The sequence below is a fragment of the Nomascus leucogenys genome, unplaced genomic scaffold (assembly GCF_006542625.1).
Source record: "Nomascus leucogenys isolate Asia unplaced genomic scaffold, Asia_NLE_v1 001213F_47966_qpd_obj, whole genome shotgun sequence".
Lineage (NCBI taxonomy): Eukaryota > Metazoa > Chordata > Mammalia > Primates > Hylobatidae > Nomascus > Nomascus leucogenys.
In genome coordinates this window covers 32081-47970 of record NW_022096916.1, presented here as the reverse complement: position 1 = coordinate 47970, position 15890 = coordinate 32081, and the positions used below count along the sequence as shown (strand labels likewise).

Below are 15890 nucleotides of genomic sequence, written 5' to 3'. Positions count from 1 at the left end.
TCTTCAGCTGGCTCTGCAGTCCACAAACTTCTTTGCAGCAGCTGCCTGCCGCTCTGTTTCCTCAGCACTCCCAGCCTGGGACTCAGCTCTTCTTTCATGCCCAGCTCAGATCTCTGACTGGCTTTTGGGTCGACTCTAGCCTTTGTCTCCCTTCTCTGGATGGGGATAAGCAGAGCCAGGGGGCCTCATTCCAGGCGGTTGGGTTGGGGGGTTGGGGGCAGGCAAAGCTCTCTCCATTTCCAAGGACCACCTATCCTGAAGCAAGAGGATAGGAAGCCCCATCCTGAGGCCATCCTGTCCCAGGCCCGGATCATGAACATGGAGGCGGGAACGCTGGCAGAGCTGAACACGCCCGGGGAGCTGTGCATCCGAGGGTACTGAGTCATGCTGGGCTACTGGGGCGAGCCTCAGAAGGCAGAGGAAGCAGTGGGTCAGGACAAGTGGTATTGGACAGGGTGAGAAGGCAGGGCTGGGTGGAGGCTCTGGCTGCTGAGGGGAGGCTGGAGGTCTTGAGGCTTAGCCGGGGACATTAACCTGGCACCGTGAGGATGTGGGTATCAAGATGAACCCTCACACGCTGGAGTCTTAATTTCCAAAATGTATACAGTGGGGATGATCATACATAGCACAGAAGAAAGCAACTGGGTCATCACCCTACACCAGCTGCAAAATCTGAGTCCAGATTCAGTCTCTCATTTTTTAGCTCAGCAAATTCTTATTAGAATTCCTTATGTGCTAGCACCGTTCTCGCCGCTGGAGGTCCAGAGGAAAGTAAGATGAGAAGGATCTTGCTTTTTGGAGGAAGACAGATGATGCCCAACATCGATAAATAACACCAAGAAAATAGGCCAGGTGCAGTGGCTCACACCTGTAATCTCAGCACTTTAGGAGGCTGAGGCGGGTGGATCACCTGAGGTCAGAAGTTTGAGACCAGCCTGGCCAACACAGTGAAACCCCACCTCTACTAAAAATACAAAAATTAGCTGGACATGGTGGTGGCATGTGCCTGTAGTCCCAGCTACTCTGGATGCTGAGGCAGGAGGATCGCTTTAACCCAGGAGATGGAGGTTGCAGTGAACCGAGATTGCGCCACTGCACTCCAGCCTGGGTGACAGAGCAAGACTCCATCTCAAAAACAAACAAACAAACGAACAAACAAAAAACACCAAGAAAATGAAATAGGGTTATAGGAGAGAAAGTGGCTGTGGTGGGGAGGGGAGCTTCCCTTAGGCTGAGTGGACAGAGAAGATGTCTGGAGATATTTGAGCTGAGACCTGGAAAGAAGCCAGTCATGAAAAGCATGTGTACAGATGAGAGAGAGAGAATATGTCATAGGTATTTGTTGGTTTTGCCTGCCTCCCCTCCCTTACTAGACTATTAATTCCAGAGACTGTGTCTTGCTCCTGCTATGTCTCCCAGAGTCTAGAGCAGCGGAAGACACACAGTAGCTCGTCAATAAATGTTTCACGAGTGAGCAGGCAAGTGAGTGAACAAGGCAGAGATGACAGGTTGCCCCTGGGCTTTCCTTACAGAGATGTCGCCACAGTGAACGAGCAGGGCTTCTGCAAGATCGTGGGCCCTCTAAGGATATGATCATCCGGGGTGCTGAGAACATCTACCCCGCAGAGCTCGAGGACTTCTTTCACACGCACCCGAAGGTGCAGGAAGTGCAGGTGAGGCGCCTGGCTCAGGTGAGCCCCCAGAAACAAGAAACACACGTGAACACGGTGATGTCTGATATTTTTCTGTGGCCCTGGAAGGTGGTGGGAGTGAAGGACGATCGGATGGGGGAAGAGATTTGTGCCTTCATTCGGCTGAAGGACGGGGAGGAGACCACAGTGGAGGAGATCAAAGCTTTCTGCAAAGGGAAGGTGGGAGCCTCCACCCAACCGAGCTGATGCTGCTCGGTTCTTTGCTCACCCACTCCTCTGCCAACCAGCCTGGGGTGGGGATTGCTCTGCCCTTGACGAAGCTGACTCCCAGGCCAGGCCAGCCCCTGGTCCCCTTCCCATACCCCTGTGAGCTTGCCCAGCCCACGCCTTACCCCCTCCCTCTGGTCTTGCAGATTCTCTCACTTCAAGATTCCGAGGTACATCGTGTTTCGTCACAAACTACCCCCTCACCATTTCAGGAAAGGTGTGTAAGGTGGAGGAGACTGGGGAGCAGCCTGGCTCTGGGGCCCACAGCCCACCTCTGTTTCCTCCAGCAATGGGTGTGGAGAGGCTGGCAGTAGGGTGGCCAGGTCACCTAATCCTGGTTTGCCTGGGGACTTTCCCTGTTTTGGCACTAAGAGCCTGAGAAACCCCTTATTCTTTGGGGTGAACCAAGCAGCTGGTCACCCTGAACTCCTTTTTCTTTCCTCTAGATCCAGAAATTCAAACTTCGAGAGCAAGATGGAACGACAATCTAAATCTGTGAATAAAGCGGGAGGAAGAGTCCGCCCAGGCCCTCCTCCTGTCCATCCCCACATTCCCCTGTCTGTCCTTGTGATTTGCATTAAAGAGCTTCTGGTTTTTTTGGCCTCTTGCTGGTGGGCTTCTCTTGGCAGCTACTACGGGAGGAGAAGGGAAGACACTGGAGGGAACTAGCACTTTCAGACCTCCATTCCTTGTCATTGAGAATGCCAGAGCACCTTGATGTGGATTATATACTAATTAACCCTCACCTTGGTATCCCTTTGAGATACCAACCCATTTTTGTTGTTGTTGTTGTGTGGTTGTTGAGATGGAGTCTTGCCCTGTCACCCAGCTGGAGTGTAGTGGTGCAATCTCAGTTCACTGCAACCTCTGCCTCCCAGATTCAAATACTCTCCTGCCTCACCCTCCCAAGTAGCTGGGATTGCTGGTACCCACCACCACACCCAACTAATTTTGTATTTTTAGTAGAGGCGAGGTTTCACCATGTTGGCCAGGCTGGATCCTCAAACTCCTGACCTCAAGCAATCCACCTGCCTCAGCCTACCAAAGTGCTGGGATTACAGGCATGAACCACTTTGCCTGGCCCCAATTTTTTATTTTTAAGCTACTCTAATTTAATTCTTTTCACCATTGTTGCCAGATTAGTTGCAAAGAAGTATTCTTTTTTATATATATAACAGCTTGATTGAGATGTAATTCACATACTCTCCAGTTCACTCCCACCTCCCCATTTTCTAGAGACAGGATCTCATTCTGTCACCCGGTGCTGAGGAGTGCCAGTGACAGATGCAGTGCTGGAGTGCAGTGACTCACTGCAGTGACATGATCATAGCTCACTGCAGCCTCGAACTCCTGGACTCAAGCAGTCCTCCCACCTCAGCCTCCTGAGTAGCTGGGACTGTCGGAATGTGCTACCATGTCTTAACTAATTTTTAAAGTAGAGACAGGATCTTGCTATGTTGCTTAGGCTGGTCTAGAACTCATGGGCTCAAGCAATCTCCTGCCTCAGTCTCTTAAAGTGCTGGGACAATCCACCATTTAAAGTATAGAATTCCAGGAAGAAAGCAGATCATTTCAAAAATAAAGTCCTTGAGACGGTAAGAGGAGATAGGAACAGGGCACAAGAGGAGGGCTTGCCTTAGGTAGAAGCAGGGATACTCTTTCCATTTTAACATCCTTTCAGAGGATCTACACACACACACACACACACACACACGTATAGATATGAATGGGTAATATACATTTTTTTAAAATTTTTTTTTGAGACAGGGTCTCGATCTGTTGCCCAGGCTGGAGTGCAGTGGTGCTATCTCATCTTACTGTAACCTCCACCTCCTGGGTTCAAGTGATTCTCCTGCCTCAGCCTCCGGAGTAGCTGAGATTACAGGCATGTGCCACAATGCTCGCTTAATTTTTGTATTTTTAGTAGAGACAGGGTTTCACCATGTTGGCCAGGCTGGTCTCGAATTCCTGACCTCAGCTATTCATCCGCCTCAGCCTCCCAAAGTGCTGAGATTACAGGCGTGAGCCACCACATCTGGCATATATATATCTATATAGTTATCTATATAGATATGTATAGAGACAGAGATTTTTTTTGAGACGGAGTCTTACTCTGTCACCAGGCTGGAGCACAGTGGCATGATCTCAGCTCACTGCAACCTCCGCCTCCTGGGTTTAAGTGATTTCCCTGCCTCAGCCTCCCCAGTAGCTGAGATTACAGGCACCCGCCACCACCCCTGGCTAGTTTTTTTGTATTTTAGTAGAGATGGGGTTTCACCATGTTGGCCAGCATGGTCTTGATCTCCTGACCTCATGATCTGCCCACCTCGGCTTCCCAAAGTGCTGGGATTACAGGCGTGAGCCACTGCACCTGGCCCTATTTATATATTTTATATATAGCAAATAACAACATGCCCTATGTAGTGTTTTGCATCTTGCTTAAAAAAAACTTAACAGTATGTCTAACTAGACACTCACAGACTTTCTCATTTTGACTGCTGCATAGTGTTGTCTTTTATTGCTAAACCATAATTTACTTCTAATCCTCTACTAGTAAACATTGTCTGTTTCCAGTATTTTTCTATGGCAAACAATGCTTTAATGAACATCTTTGTACAGAGGTGCTAGTGTGTCTGCAGAATAAATTACTAGAAATGGACTTGTTAGCTCAAATAGTATAAACATTTTTAATTTTGAAAGCTATTACACAAATTGTTCCTAATTTACACCAATTTATAACTCCAAACGTATATTAGAGTCCCTGTTTCTGCCTCATCCACTCAGTGTTAAGCAGACTTTAATATTTCTGACAGGTGAAAAAATTGTGTCTCAGGGCCTTAATTTGCATTTATCTTGTTACAAATGAGGTTTGGCATTATTTTATGTTTAAAATTCATTCGTGTTTCCTTTTCTGTGTACTTGCTGTACATCTGCCTATTTTTCTATTGTTATTGGTCTTTTTCTTTAATATGTAGGAGCTCTATACATTAAGAATTTAGAGTTTTGTTTGTCATATATATTGTAAATATTTTCCTAATTTGTTGCATGTGTTTGTACTTTTACATGTATCCAATTTTATAAACGTATACAGCATATGTAAAAAAATAAAATAAAATAAAAAATAAAGTATAGAATTCAGTGGTCTTTAGTATATTCACAAATATGTGTAACTATCACCACAGTCAATTTTAAATATTGTCATCACCTAAGAAAGAAACCCCATACTCTTTAACTATTATCTGCCATCTCCCAGCCCCCTTCCTCCCCAACCAACCTCATTTTTATTTTTTATTTGTTTTGATTGGTGAACCTGGGGCATCCCTAGTAGGCAGGGCCAGATAAAGCAGGTTGTACTTTGACCCAAGAAATAAAAACAGCTGGGTTCCCAAAAGCACATAGGTTCCCAGTTCACAGGAATGGAAACTTGCCTCCTGCCTGCCCCCTTACCTCCCAGCGTGCCTGCCCCTTACCTCCCAGCATGCCTGCCCCCTTACCTCCCAGCATGCCTGCCCCCTTACCTCCCAGTGTGCCTGCCCAAGGCAGCAGCAGCCTCCTCTTGACTTTTTAAGAAATGAACATAGGTTTAGGGTATTTTCAGTACCAGGCTCTACGCCAGGTACTTTCACATTATTTTCTCTCCCAATCTTCCCAACAATCCTTTCAAGTAGCCATTGGTCCCACTTCATGAATGACCCAACAGAAACTCAGGGAGGTTCTGTATCTTGCTCAAGGTCACACAGCTGGATCAGAACCCAGCTGTCTGTTAGGCAGGTTCACTGCACACTGGTTACCAACTTGTCAGAGTCCAGTGAGGCAAACACCCACAAGTTACATAATGCTGAGTCCAGCGAGGCAAACACAAGTGACATGCAACGTGTTTATTACCTATAGGTAGGCACTAAGGGACAACAGAAGGCTGGGATTCATTTGGAGCTGGACCCCTAAGGCTCAGGAAAGCTGCTGAGGCAGATGGGGGATGGACTGCTATCTGCACATGGCCGACTTTTTTTTGTTGTTGGTTTGTTTTGAGATGGAGTCTCGCTCTTTCACCCAGGCTGGAGTGCAGTGGTGTGAACCCCGGGATTCAAGCAATTTTCCTGCCTCAGCCTCCCTGGTAGCTGGGATTACAGGTGTGCACTACCGTGTCCAGCTTTTTTTTTTTTTTTTTAGTAGAAACAGAGTTTCGCCATGTTGGCCAGGCTGGTCTTGAACTTCTGACCTCAGGTGATCCACCTGCCTCGGCCTCCCAAACTGTTGTGATAACAGGCATGAGCCACCACGCCCAGCCAGCTGGACTTGTACTGAAGCTGAGGGGCCCCAGAAACCAGCCCACCCTGTTTTTTGTTTGTTTGTTTGATACAGTCTCACTCTGTCTCCCAGGCTGGAGTGCAGTGGCGCCATCTGGGCTCACTGCAACTTCCGCCTCCCAGGTTCAAGCAATTCTCCTGCCTCAGCCTCCCGGGTAGCTGGGACTACAGGCACGCACCAGCACACCTGGCTAGTTTTTTGTATTTTTAGTAAAGATGGGGTTTCACCGTGTTAGCCAGGATGGTCTTAATCTCCTGACCTTGTGATCCGCCCGCATCGGCCTCCCAAAGTGCTGGGATTACAGGAGTGAGCCACTGCGCCCGGCTTCTGCCCTGGGTTTTATACCCTGGGGCCATGTGACATGTTGGGCTGAAGTGCTGAAGGACATCCTTTTTCTAGAGGTACTGGAACAGAGCATGGCTGTGCTGGCCAGTCCTTCCTTCCCTCAGGATGTTGCATTCTCTGCACACTCTACAGTTTTATTTATTTATTTATTGAGACAGAGTCTTTCTCCATCACCCAGGCTGGAGTGCAGTGCACTGTCTCAGCTCACTGCAACCTCTGCCTCGCAGGTTCGAGGGATTCTCCCTGCTCAGCCTCCCATGTAGCTGGGATTACAGGTGCCCACCACCACGCCTGGATAATTTTTTTATTTTTGGTGGAGACGGGGTTTCAGCATGTTGGCTAGGCTGGTCTTGAACTTCTGATCTCAAGTGATCTGCCCGCCTCGGCCTCCCAAAGTGCTGGGATTACAGGCGTCTACAGTTATTCTTGAGAACTACAAGCAAGAAAGGAGGGGAGAACCAGGTCAGTTCAAGGCCACTGGGAGAACTGTCCTGCACCGCCTGCCTCTGAAGCCCATGATGTTTCTGCTTTGTGGGACAGTTGTTCAGGTGCCTGCTTCCCCAGGCCTTCCCCTGCGCCTTCCCCCTCTCTCCTGCACACACCATCTGACTGTCCTCCCAGCACGTACACCTGCAGATGCTTGGGTTGGCCTGACCCAAAACAGCCTACTCTCCCGGCCAAGCCAATTGCCCCTGGGATTTTCTGCTCCTCCAAGATCCCGTGCATAGCCCTGGTGGTGGCTCATGCCTGTAATCCTTAGTTATTCTGGATGCTGAGGCAGGAGGATCGCTTGAGGCCGAAGAGTTCAAGACCTCCCCTCTCCCAAATAGTTGTAAATGAAATTAAAAGAAAGATCCAGCCCAAGTGTCTCTTCTGCCCTACTGACTCCCACACTCTTACAACAGATGACCTCACAGCACTGAGGCACACGGCTCCGGTGTCCAGCAGGCACGGAATTAATACGTCTTGCCTGTCCTGGCCGGTTGGCTTGCCTCTCTCCTGTCAGAATACAACCTGGCTTTATGCACCTAGATGTCCCCAGCGCCCAGTTCTGAGCCAGGCACATCAAATGTCAAGGAATTGACTGAACGATCTAAGAGCTCCTGGATGGGTCCGGGAACTCGCCCGGGCACAAGGTGCCAAAAGGCAGGCAGCCCGCCCCGCGGCCTGGGGAAAGAACCGACAGGCGGCCGCGGTGAGCGCCGGGGCGCCCGGCAGGTGGCGCCGCAGCCCCGGGCCCGGGCCCTCTCGTCGCGCGGTCACGCAGCCCCTCTTCCTTCCACCGGCTGCGCACGCACAGTGATCTCTGCGCGCGTCTCCTGTTGGGGTCCGTGCCCTGCGCTGCGCTGGGCGCCATGGCGTTCCCCGGAGCCCGGGCCCGCGTCTGGGCGGCAGCAGCCAGAGCGGCCCAGAGGAGCCGCCGCGTGGAGAACGCAGGAGAGTCCCCGAGTCCTGAGCCTGCGGGCCGGCTTGCGGCGCTTTACTACACGTGAGTAGGGGCGGGGGCGGAGCCCACGGTGTGTGGCCGCAGCCGTGGCTGTGACCGTGGCGGTCCAAAACCCAGGTGGCGGTTTGTCACTCTGTGAACCCACCTGCCGTGTTTCCGTGCCCCCGTACGAGGTCTGGGATGGGACCTTGTGCCTTGGCAGGGAAATGACTTGGTCCAGAAACCTGAAGTCTCTCCTACTCACCGGCTCGGTGACTCTGACCAAATGGTTCAAATTTCATAACAATTTTCCTCTTAGCAAGACAAATTTTTTTTAAGAGCGGTGTTCTGATTCGGTAGCTGGGAAAATGGCCCATAGGAAAATTGTATGAAACTTACATGATCCCAGAAAGAGCTTGGGTTGAGTTCCTTCCTGACGTCTGCTGGTTGGAAGAGGCAGCGTAACAAAGGAGTGAGCCTCAGTTTTCTCACATTGAAGTGGATGTAATCACCCCAGTGCGACCTGCCTTGGGGAGTTGTGTGGCTTAGATGTCCTAGCTACTGTGGAAGGACCTCGGGATAGGGTGGGGGTGGGGTCGGGGATGTGTGCGACTGAACCCTGGAAGTGGCCAGGGCAGCTCTCACCGCGCACATGCACTCACTGCCCCCAGTGGCCTTACTGCGAGAAGCGCTGCAGTTACTGCAACTTCAACAAGTACATCCCTCGCCACGTGGAGGAGGCTGCCATGCAGAAGTGTCTGGTGACCGAAGCGCAGACGCTGTTGCGGCTCAGCGGGGTGCAATGGTGGGTAGTGGGGGCTGTAGGCAGCGTTTTGGGAAATATTTGGAGGAGTGGTGGGGGATAGGTGCAGGCAACCCAGAGGGCTCCCCCAGGTCTCATTTCTCCATCCTCTTTCCCCAGGGTGGAGTCTGTGTTCTTTGGTGGGGGGACCCCCAGTCTAGCCAGTCCCCACACGTTGGCTGCTGTCCTGGAGGCTGTGGCACAGACAGCCCACCTGCCTGCAGACTCGGAAGTCACATTGGAGGCTAATCCTACTTCAGCTCCGGGCTCCAGACTGGCAGAGTTCGGGGCAGCAGGGGTCAACAGGTTGTCTATAGGCCTCCAGGTAACCCATGGCACCCACCCCATCCCAGTGCACCCCGCCCTTCAGTGCCATCTCCTCTTTGGTCACATTCATTCACTGGGCAAACATTGAGCACCTTCTGGGTCCCAGGGACACAGTAGGGCCTAGTGCGACACTTTTGTAACTCCTTAATTGTCTGCTGCTGTCATAGACCACAAACTTTATGAGAAAGGGATCAGGTGTGGCTTTTCTATTTCGAGCACTTACCATAGTGCCTGGCACATAGTAGGTGGTCAAAAAAGATTTGCTACATGACTGGAGACACGGGGGATGCAGACATGTAGCCAAATTATTGCAGCATGGTAAATGTCACCTGTAAAGGGGGTCTCTATAAAAGGCTTCTAGAGTACAGCCTGAAGGGAGGTCACTCTGATGAAATCACTGAAACTTCTCTGGAGGAGATGATGTTTGAATGAAGAGGAGGAGTTCACCAGGTGAGGGGGTGTGGAGGAAACGACACAGGACATGGAAGAGCCTGGCATGTTTTGGGGGAGCTGTGAGTCATTCCTTGTGACTGGAGAGGCTGGAGACAAGGCTGCAAGGTAGAGTCCAAAACCTTTGGTGCCTACCAAGGAGTGTGGGTTTTGTCCTAGTAATGATAGGGAGCCATTGACGGTTTTTAAGTAGGGAGAAACCTAGTCCTCTCAGGTTGACCTCTGATATTTCCGTAGGACTTCCGGGTTGTGGGCTTTGTTCTGATGGAATATGCTGACAGAAACACATCACTTCTAAGATATTCTTACCCCAAAGTGCATATCTTGAATCTAATCGTCAGGAAACCCTGAATTAAGAGACTTTTACAAAATTATTGTGGTAAGAACAGACAGCACGAGATCTACCCTCTTAACAGGTTTTTAAATGTACAGCACTGTTAACTATAAGCACAGTGTTATACAACCAATCTCTAGAAATTATTCATTTTAAATAATTCATTTAAATAATTATAATTCGCAAATAATCATAATTTATTTAAATTCATTAAATTCTTCATTTTAAACAACTGGCCTGTATTCTTCAAAAATGCCAATGTCATGAAAGACAAAGAAAGGCTGAGAATCTAAAGGAGACAAGAGACAGCTGAATACAATGTGTGGCCCCTGACTGGGGAAGAAGGAGGAAATTACTACAGTAGATGTTATTGGGACCATTAGCCAAATTTGAATATGACAACGTATTATGTAACGGTGTTGTGTCAGTGTTGCATTTCCTGAACTCTGTAATTGGATTGCAGTTATGTAAGAGAATGTCCTTGTTCTTTAGGAAATACACACCTAAGTATTTAGAGGTTAGGGAGTATAATATCTATAACTGCTATTCAATATAGTGGCCGCTAGCCACAGACTAGTGAGCATTTGAAATGTGGTAAGTTAAGTTTAATTCACTTAAATTTAAATAACCACATGTGGCTACTACCTATCATATTGGACAGTACAGATACGAACATTTCCACCATTGCAGAAAGTTCTTTTGGACAGTGCTGGTTTATAATTTACTGTTAAATGATTCAGCATAATAACAGGTATGTATGTTTAAAGAGAAACAAGTATGGACAAATGATGAATCTAGATGAAGGGTTTTTTTGTGATTTTCTTTCAACTTTTCTATAGGTTAGAATTGTTTAAAATTGAAAAGTAAAGTAAATAGAGACTGTTGATTTTGGAGTCAGACAGTCCTAAATTCCAGGTCGAACTTTGCAACTGTATGGCCTTGAGCAAGTTACTTAACACCTCTGAACCTCAGTTTTCTCATCGGTAAATTAGAACTAATATTGGAGGGTTACAAAGATTAAATTAGACACCACATAAAAGAGCTTGGCACATAGCGACCTTTCTGTGAATGGCAGCTGTTGGTGCCAGCTTGACCTTCCCCCTCCTGCCTTCCGGCTGCCTGCCACATGCTGCATTCTCCCTGTATCAGTGTCTACAATGGGGTGAGCGTTCTTGTCTCTCTCTGAGCTGCTGGTATGCTTACACCCACCCTCTTTTCCCAGTCCCTAGATGACACTGAGCTCCGGCTGTTGGGACAGACACACTTGGCCTGCGATGCTCTGCGGACGCTGGCAGAGGCCCGGCGCCTCTTTCCCGGGCGCGTGTCTGTGGACTTGATGCTGGGGCTGCCGGCACAGCAGGTGGGGCCGTGGCTTGGGCAGCTGCAGGAACTGCTGCACCACTGTGATGACCACCTCTCCCTCTACCAGCTGTCCCTGGAGCGGGGAACCGCACTCTTCGCCCAGGTGCAGCGGGGTGCCCTTCCAGCCCCTGACCCGGAGCTCGCAGCTGAGATGTACCAGAGGGGCTGGGCCGTTCTTCGGGAGGCTGGCTTCCACCAGTATGAGGTCTCCAACTTTGCCCGGAATGTAAGTTCTGGGGCTGATGGCTGGAGGTGGAGGATGGGCAGACTGCAGTGTGACCGGGGCATTGTGACCTTCTGCAGAGAAGGATGCTGGCTGAGATGGTGGGACATTCTAACCTGGGGCCCCTTACCTGAGTCAAAAACGAGGCCCGCCCTCTTCACTCTGCACTATTTCCTCCCTCCCCGCAGGGAGCGCTCAGTACCCACAATTGGACTTACTGGCAGTGTGGTCAGTACCTTGGCATTGGGCCTGGTGAGTCCCGTGAACTACAGAAAAGATGACTCAGGAGAGGAATGTCGTGGTTGTGTGAACTTGGGCCACATTAACCTCTCCAAGCCTCTATTTTCTCATATGTAAAATGTGGCAAAAAATAATACCTCCCTATAGAACCGTTGAGCATGAATTGTAAGGGGCTTAATGTCGCACCTTGCACTGCGGTTCTCAGCCTTTAGTGTGTATGAGAATCTCCTGGAGGGCTTGTTAAAAGCCAGGCTGCTGGGCCCCACCTCAGAATTCCCAACTGGACAGGGCTAGAGGAGAGCCCAAGAATTTATATGTCTTGGCATTTTGGGATAGATGATTTAAAAAAAAAAAAAAAAGAAAAAACAAAAAAGGGCCTGGTGTCACGTGCCTCTAATCTGAGCTACTTGGGAAGCTGAGGTGGGAAGATCGTTTGACCCCAGGCATCCAAGACCAGCCTAGGCAGCATAGTGAGACACCACCTCAAAAAAAAAAAAAAAAAAAAAAGAAGGAAAGAAAAGAAAAAGAATTTACATTTCCAGTGTGTTAGAGGCAGTTGCTCCAGGAACCACATGATTTAAATCTGGTAAGCACATAGTATTAACACCCATTAATGTGGGGATGGTTGTTGATGTTGTCAGGGGCCCATGGGCGATATATGCCCCAGGGGGCTGGAGGCCACACCCGGGAGGCTCGGATCCAGACACTGGAGCCTGACAACTGGATGAAGGAGGTGATGCTGTTTGGCCATGGCACCCGGAAGCATGTCCCCCTGGGCAGGCTGGAGCTGTGAGCATCCAAGGGCACAGGGCTCTCCCCCAGGCTCCCCATACCCCAAGACCACCTCTATTTGTACATCTTTTATTTCCTGTCTTGCCCTGGCCCCTGCCTTGCCACAGGGTATGGTCCCTGTTAGCCTCTTCTAAATGCATCCCAGTGTAGAATTTGGAGAATGGGAGGAACACAGGCCTCCTGTCTAAGACTCCTTGATGATTTTTCTTTGAGGCTGGAGGAAGTTTTGGCCCTGGGGCTACGCACCGACGTGGGGATCACTCACCAGGTAAGGACTTGGGATTCTTGCACACCACTCCCTCCTAAGTCTTGCAGAATCAATGCCCCCTCCCTGCCACCCCCCCCACACACATATACTTCCAATTTCTGTGAGATTGGCAGCTAGAAGTGGGGCCCGGGTCCAGCTGAGGCCTGATGGGCAGAAGCAGTGAGCAGTGGTGCATAGCTAAGAACCCTAGACCAGGGCTGCGGAGACCCAAGTTGCAGCCCTTGTTTTACTGCAGCCTTGGACACAAATCCTTTCACCTCTCTCAACCTCAATTTTCTGAGCTCTGTGAAGCAAGAGATAGATAAAGGGTTTCCACTTGTTTTTAGGGAGCACTGAAACCTCTCATAGGAAGCACAGTAGATAACGATCAAGCAAACCCAGAGCTGCTCTGGATAAAGCAGAGCCATAAAGCCCTGGCTAGAGCTGGCTGAGAGGGGAGGGAAGAGAGGAGGCATAGAGGAAGGCCTGGCTTGGCTGGAAGCTGGGTTCCAGCCTCAGTGGAACAGGAGTGAAGGTGCCCTCCTCCCTGCTGGCCCATTGGCCTGGTTCTGGTTTCACGCATGTCAGCTGCTGAGATCTCCATGCTGGACTGGACCCTCCCCCACCTCTCACCACACCCCAACTTCATGGCCCAGAGTAGCCAGGCCAGCTCCCCACCTCTGACCCTCTGGCTTCGCCAGCACTGGCAGCAGTTTGAGCCCCAGCTGACCCTGTGGGACGTGTTTGGAGCGAACAAGGAGGTGCAGGAGGTGCAGGAGCTGCTGGAGCGGGGCCTACTGCAGCTGGATCACAGGTGTGTTGGGGGGTGCTGGGCAGAGGGGGCTGAGGCATCCCAGGGAGCCCTGACTACAGCTCTTCACAGACCCAGGAGAAGTGAGAAAGACTGACTGGTAAGGAGGGGCCTGCAGGTGCTGGGGGCTTGGCCCTGCTGGGGGATGGGCTTGAAATTGGCAAGATGAAGTAGTCACCTTCAGGCCTCTTGGTTTTCCAGGGGTCTTCGGTGTTCCTGGGAGGGTCTGGCTGTGCTGGACTCTCTCTTGCTGACCCTCCTGCCTCAGCTCCAAGAGGCCTGGCAGCAGAGAACCCCCTCCCCTGTGCTAGGAGGATGACAAAATGTTCCTGTGTTCCAGGGTAATGCCAGGTGGGTTTTGAGAGCTGGGTCGGTACTGCAGACATCTCTTCTGCATTGTTGGGTGCCGTCTCTGCTCCATGTGGTCATTGCCCAGCCCTGGCATCCCCAGGGGAATGGCAGCAGTGAGGTAGATGGGAGGACATTTCTGGTCGGGGAACCGGCATCCCATTCAGCTTCTCAGGACTCACAGGCCAGCATGTGTTCCATGGCTGGGAATTGCCTACCACCCACATCAGCTTCTGTTTACCTTTTTGGCATCAAATAATGAACAGTGTTTGGAAATCTTTCTACAGGCAATTACCTCCCCAAGAGAAGCCTTCCTTACTTTGGAGTAAGGTCCTAAGACAGCTGGATGAGTCAGGAAAACCATGTCCCCTCTAGGTATTATTAATATAAGCAGGAAGGGATCTACTATAGGAATGAAGTATTTATAAAACCACTGAAAGGGACAGAGAAGTGAAAATTGGAGAAAGCCAGTAGCAACTGTCAGAAATCAGCAACGTGCAGGAGGCACAGAAAACTCCTGCTGATGGTCTCAGCTTCCAGCAGCACAAAAGCAGATGATGTACTGGAAAGTGCTCAGAAGATGCTACAAAACCTCATGCCTGCTGTCTGCCACTGCTGGAAAAGGAATCATGGTTTCTAGAAGTGCCTCTCATTAGTGGACTTTAAAGCAAATCCTGGCTGGCAGGAAATTCTGAGGAATATAGTTCTTAGGCTTCCAGCCTCTACCATGCAGGAGAGAACACAGAAGGACTGATACATGTTGGTGGATCCATGTATGTGTCCAGCACAGCGGCCTGCTGGACTCTGAGAACTGGGAAAGATCAGAGCAAGCCTTGCCTCTTATCTTCGGGAAACCAGAATATGTGTGGGGTGGTAGGAGCCACGCAGACTCTCCTGAGTCCCCTCACTGACTTCCTTCCCCCTGTGCCTTTCCTTTGAGAGTGAAGGTGGGTGGAGTTGACCAGAGAAAGGGGAGAGAATTCAGGAAAGACCCAAAGTGTTTGTAATTCTTCTTTGTCCTTTTACCTACAGAAATGGTCACATGGTTCTATTTAAATAGCCTAATAAACACATCTGGAGCCTGTCTTGACTGTGGTCCTCTCCTTTGAGCTCCTTCCTAGAGCATGGAATCCTGATTTCAGGACTAGAAGCTTAGCCTAGGGCTGAAATTCCTTCCCCCACTCCCTACATTTTATTTTGAAGGATTTCAGACCTACAGAAAAGATGAAAGAATAGTTCATTGGAGGCCCTATATCCTTTGTCTACTATGTAGCTGTAAAGTCTGGAAATAGGCAAATATTCATAATGCCATCAAGAACATCTTCAATCTATAGAAAAATATGGCCAAGCTCATGCCAGCACTTGGGGAGGCCAAGACGGGAGAATCACTTGAGCCCAAGTTTGAGACCAGCCTGAGCAACACAGCAGGACTCTGCTTCCAAAAAATTTAAAAAAAAAAAAGTTTCCATACTTTGTGGTTACCCTATAGATTCATCAATTGTTAATTTTTGGCCACATTTACCTCATCTTTAGATGTCTGTATAATTTTTTTTCTGAATAATTTAAAAGTTGTAGACATCAGGCCGGGCACAGTGACTCACACCTGTAATCCCAGCACTTTGGGAGGCTGAGGCAGGTGGATCACTTGAGGTCAAGAGTTCAAGACCTGCCTGGCCAACATGGCAACACACCTTCTCTACCAAAAAAAAAAAAATACAAAAATTAGCTGGGCGTGGTGGCATGCGCCTATAGTCCAGCTACTCGAGAGGCTGAGGCAGGAGAATCGCTTGAACCCGGGAGGCGAAGGTTGCAGTGAGCTGAGATTGTGCCACTGCACTCCAGCCTGTGACAGCGAGACGCCATCTCAAAATAAATAAATTCATTAACTACATATCATCATTATAGATAATTTTAGCCTTTCTCCATTAAAAAAGAGCTTTCCATTTTTTAAAGGGA

At 49.6% G+C, this 15890-nt stretch overlaps 1 pseudogene across 1 annotated transcript; it reads left to right on the top strand.

Annotated features, from left to right (window-relative positions):
* Positions 1–7892: 7892 nt before the first annotated feature.
* On the top strand, positions 7893–14526 carry LOC115834093 (annotated as a pseudogene). The gene is made up of 10 exons (XR_004029195.1): positions 7893–8065; positions 8670–8803; positions 8921–9125; positions 11134–11499; positions 11685–11748; positions 12378–12525; positions 12742–12796; positions 13477–13589; positions 13788–13937; positions 14222–14526. The product of XR_004029195.1 is annotated as a radical S-adenosyl methionine domain-containing protein 1, mitochondrial-like (transcript).
* Positions 14527–15890: the final 1364 nt, after the last annotated feature.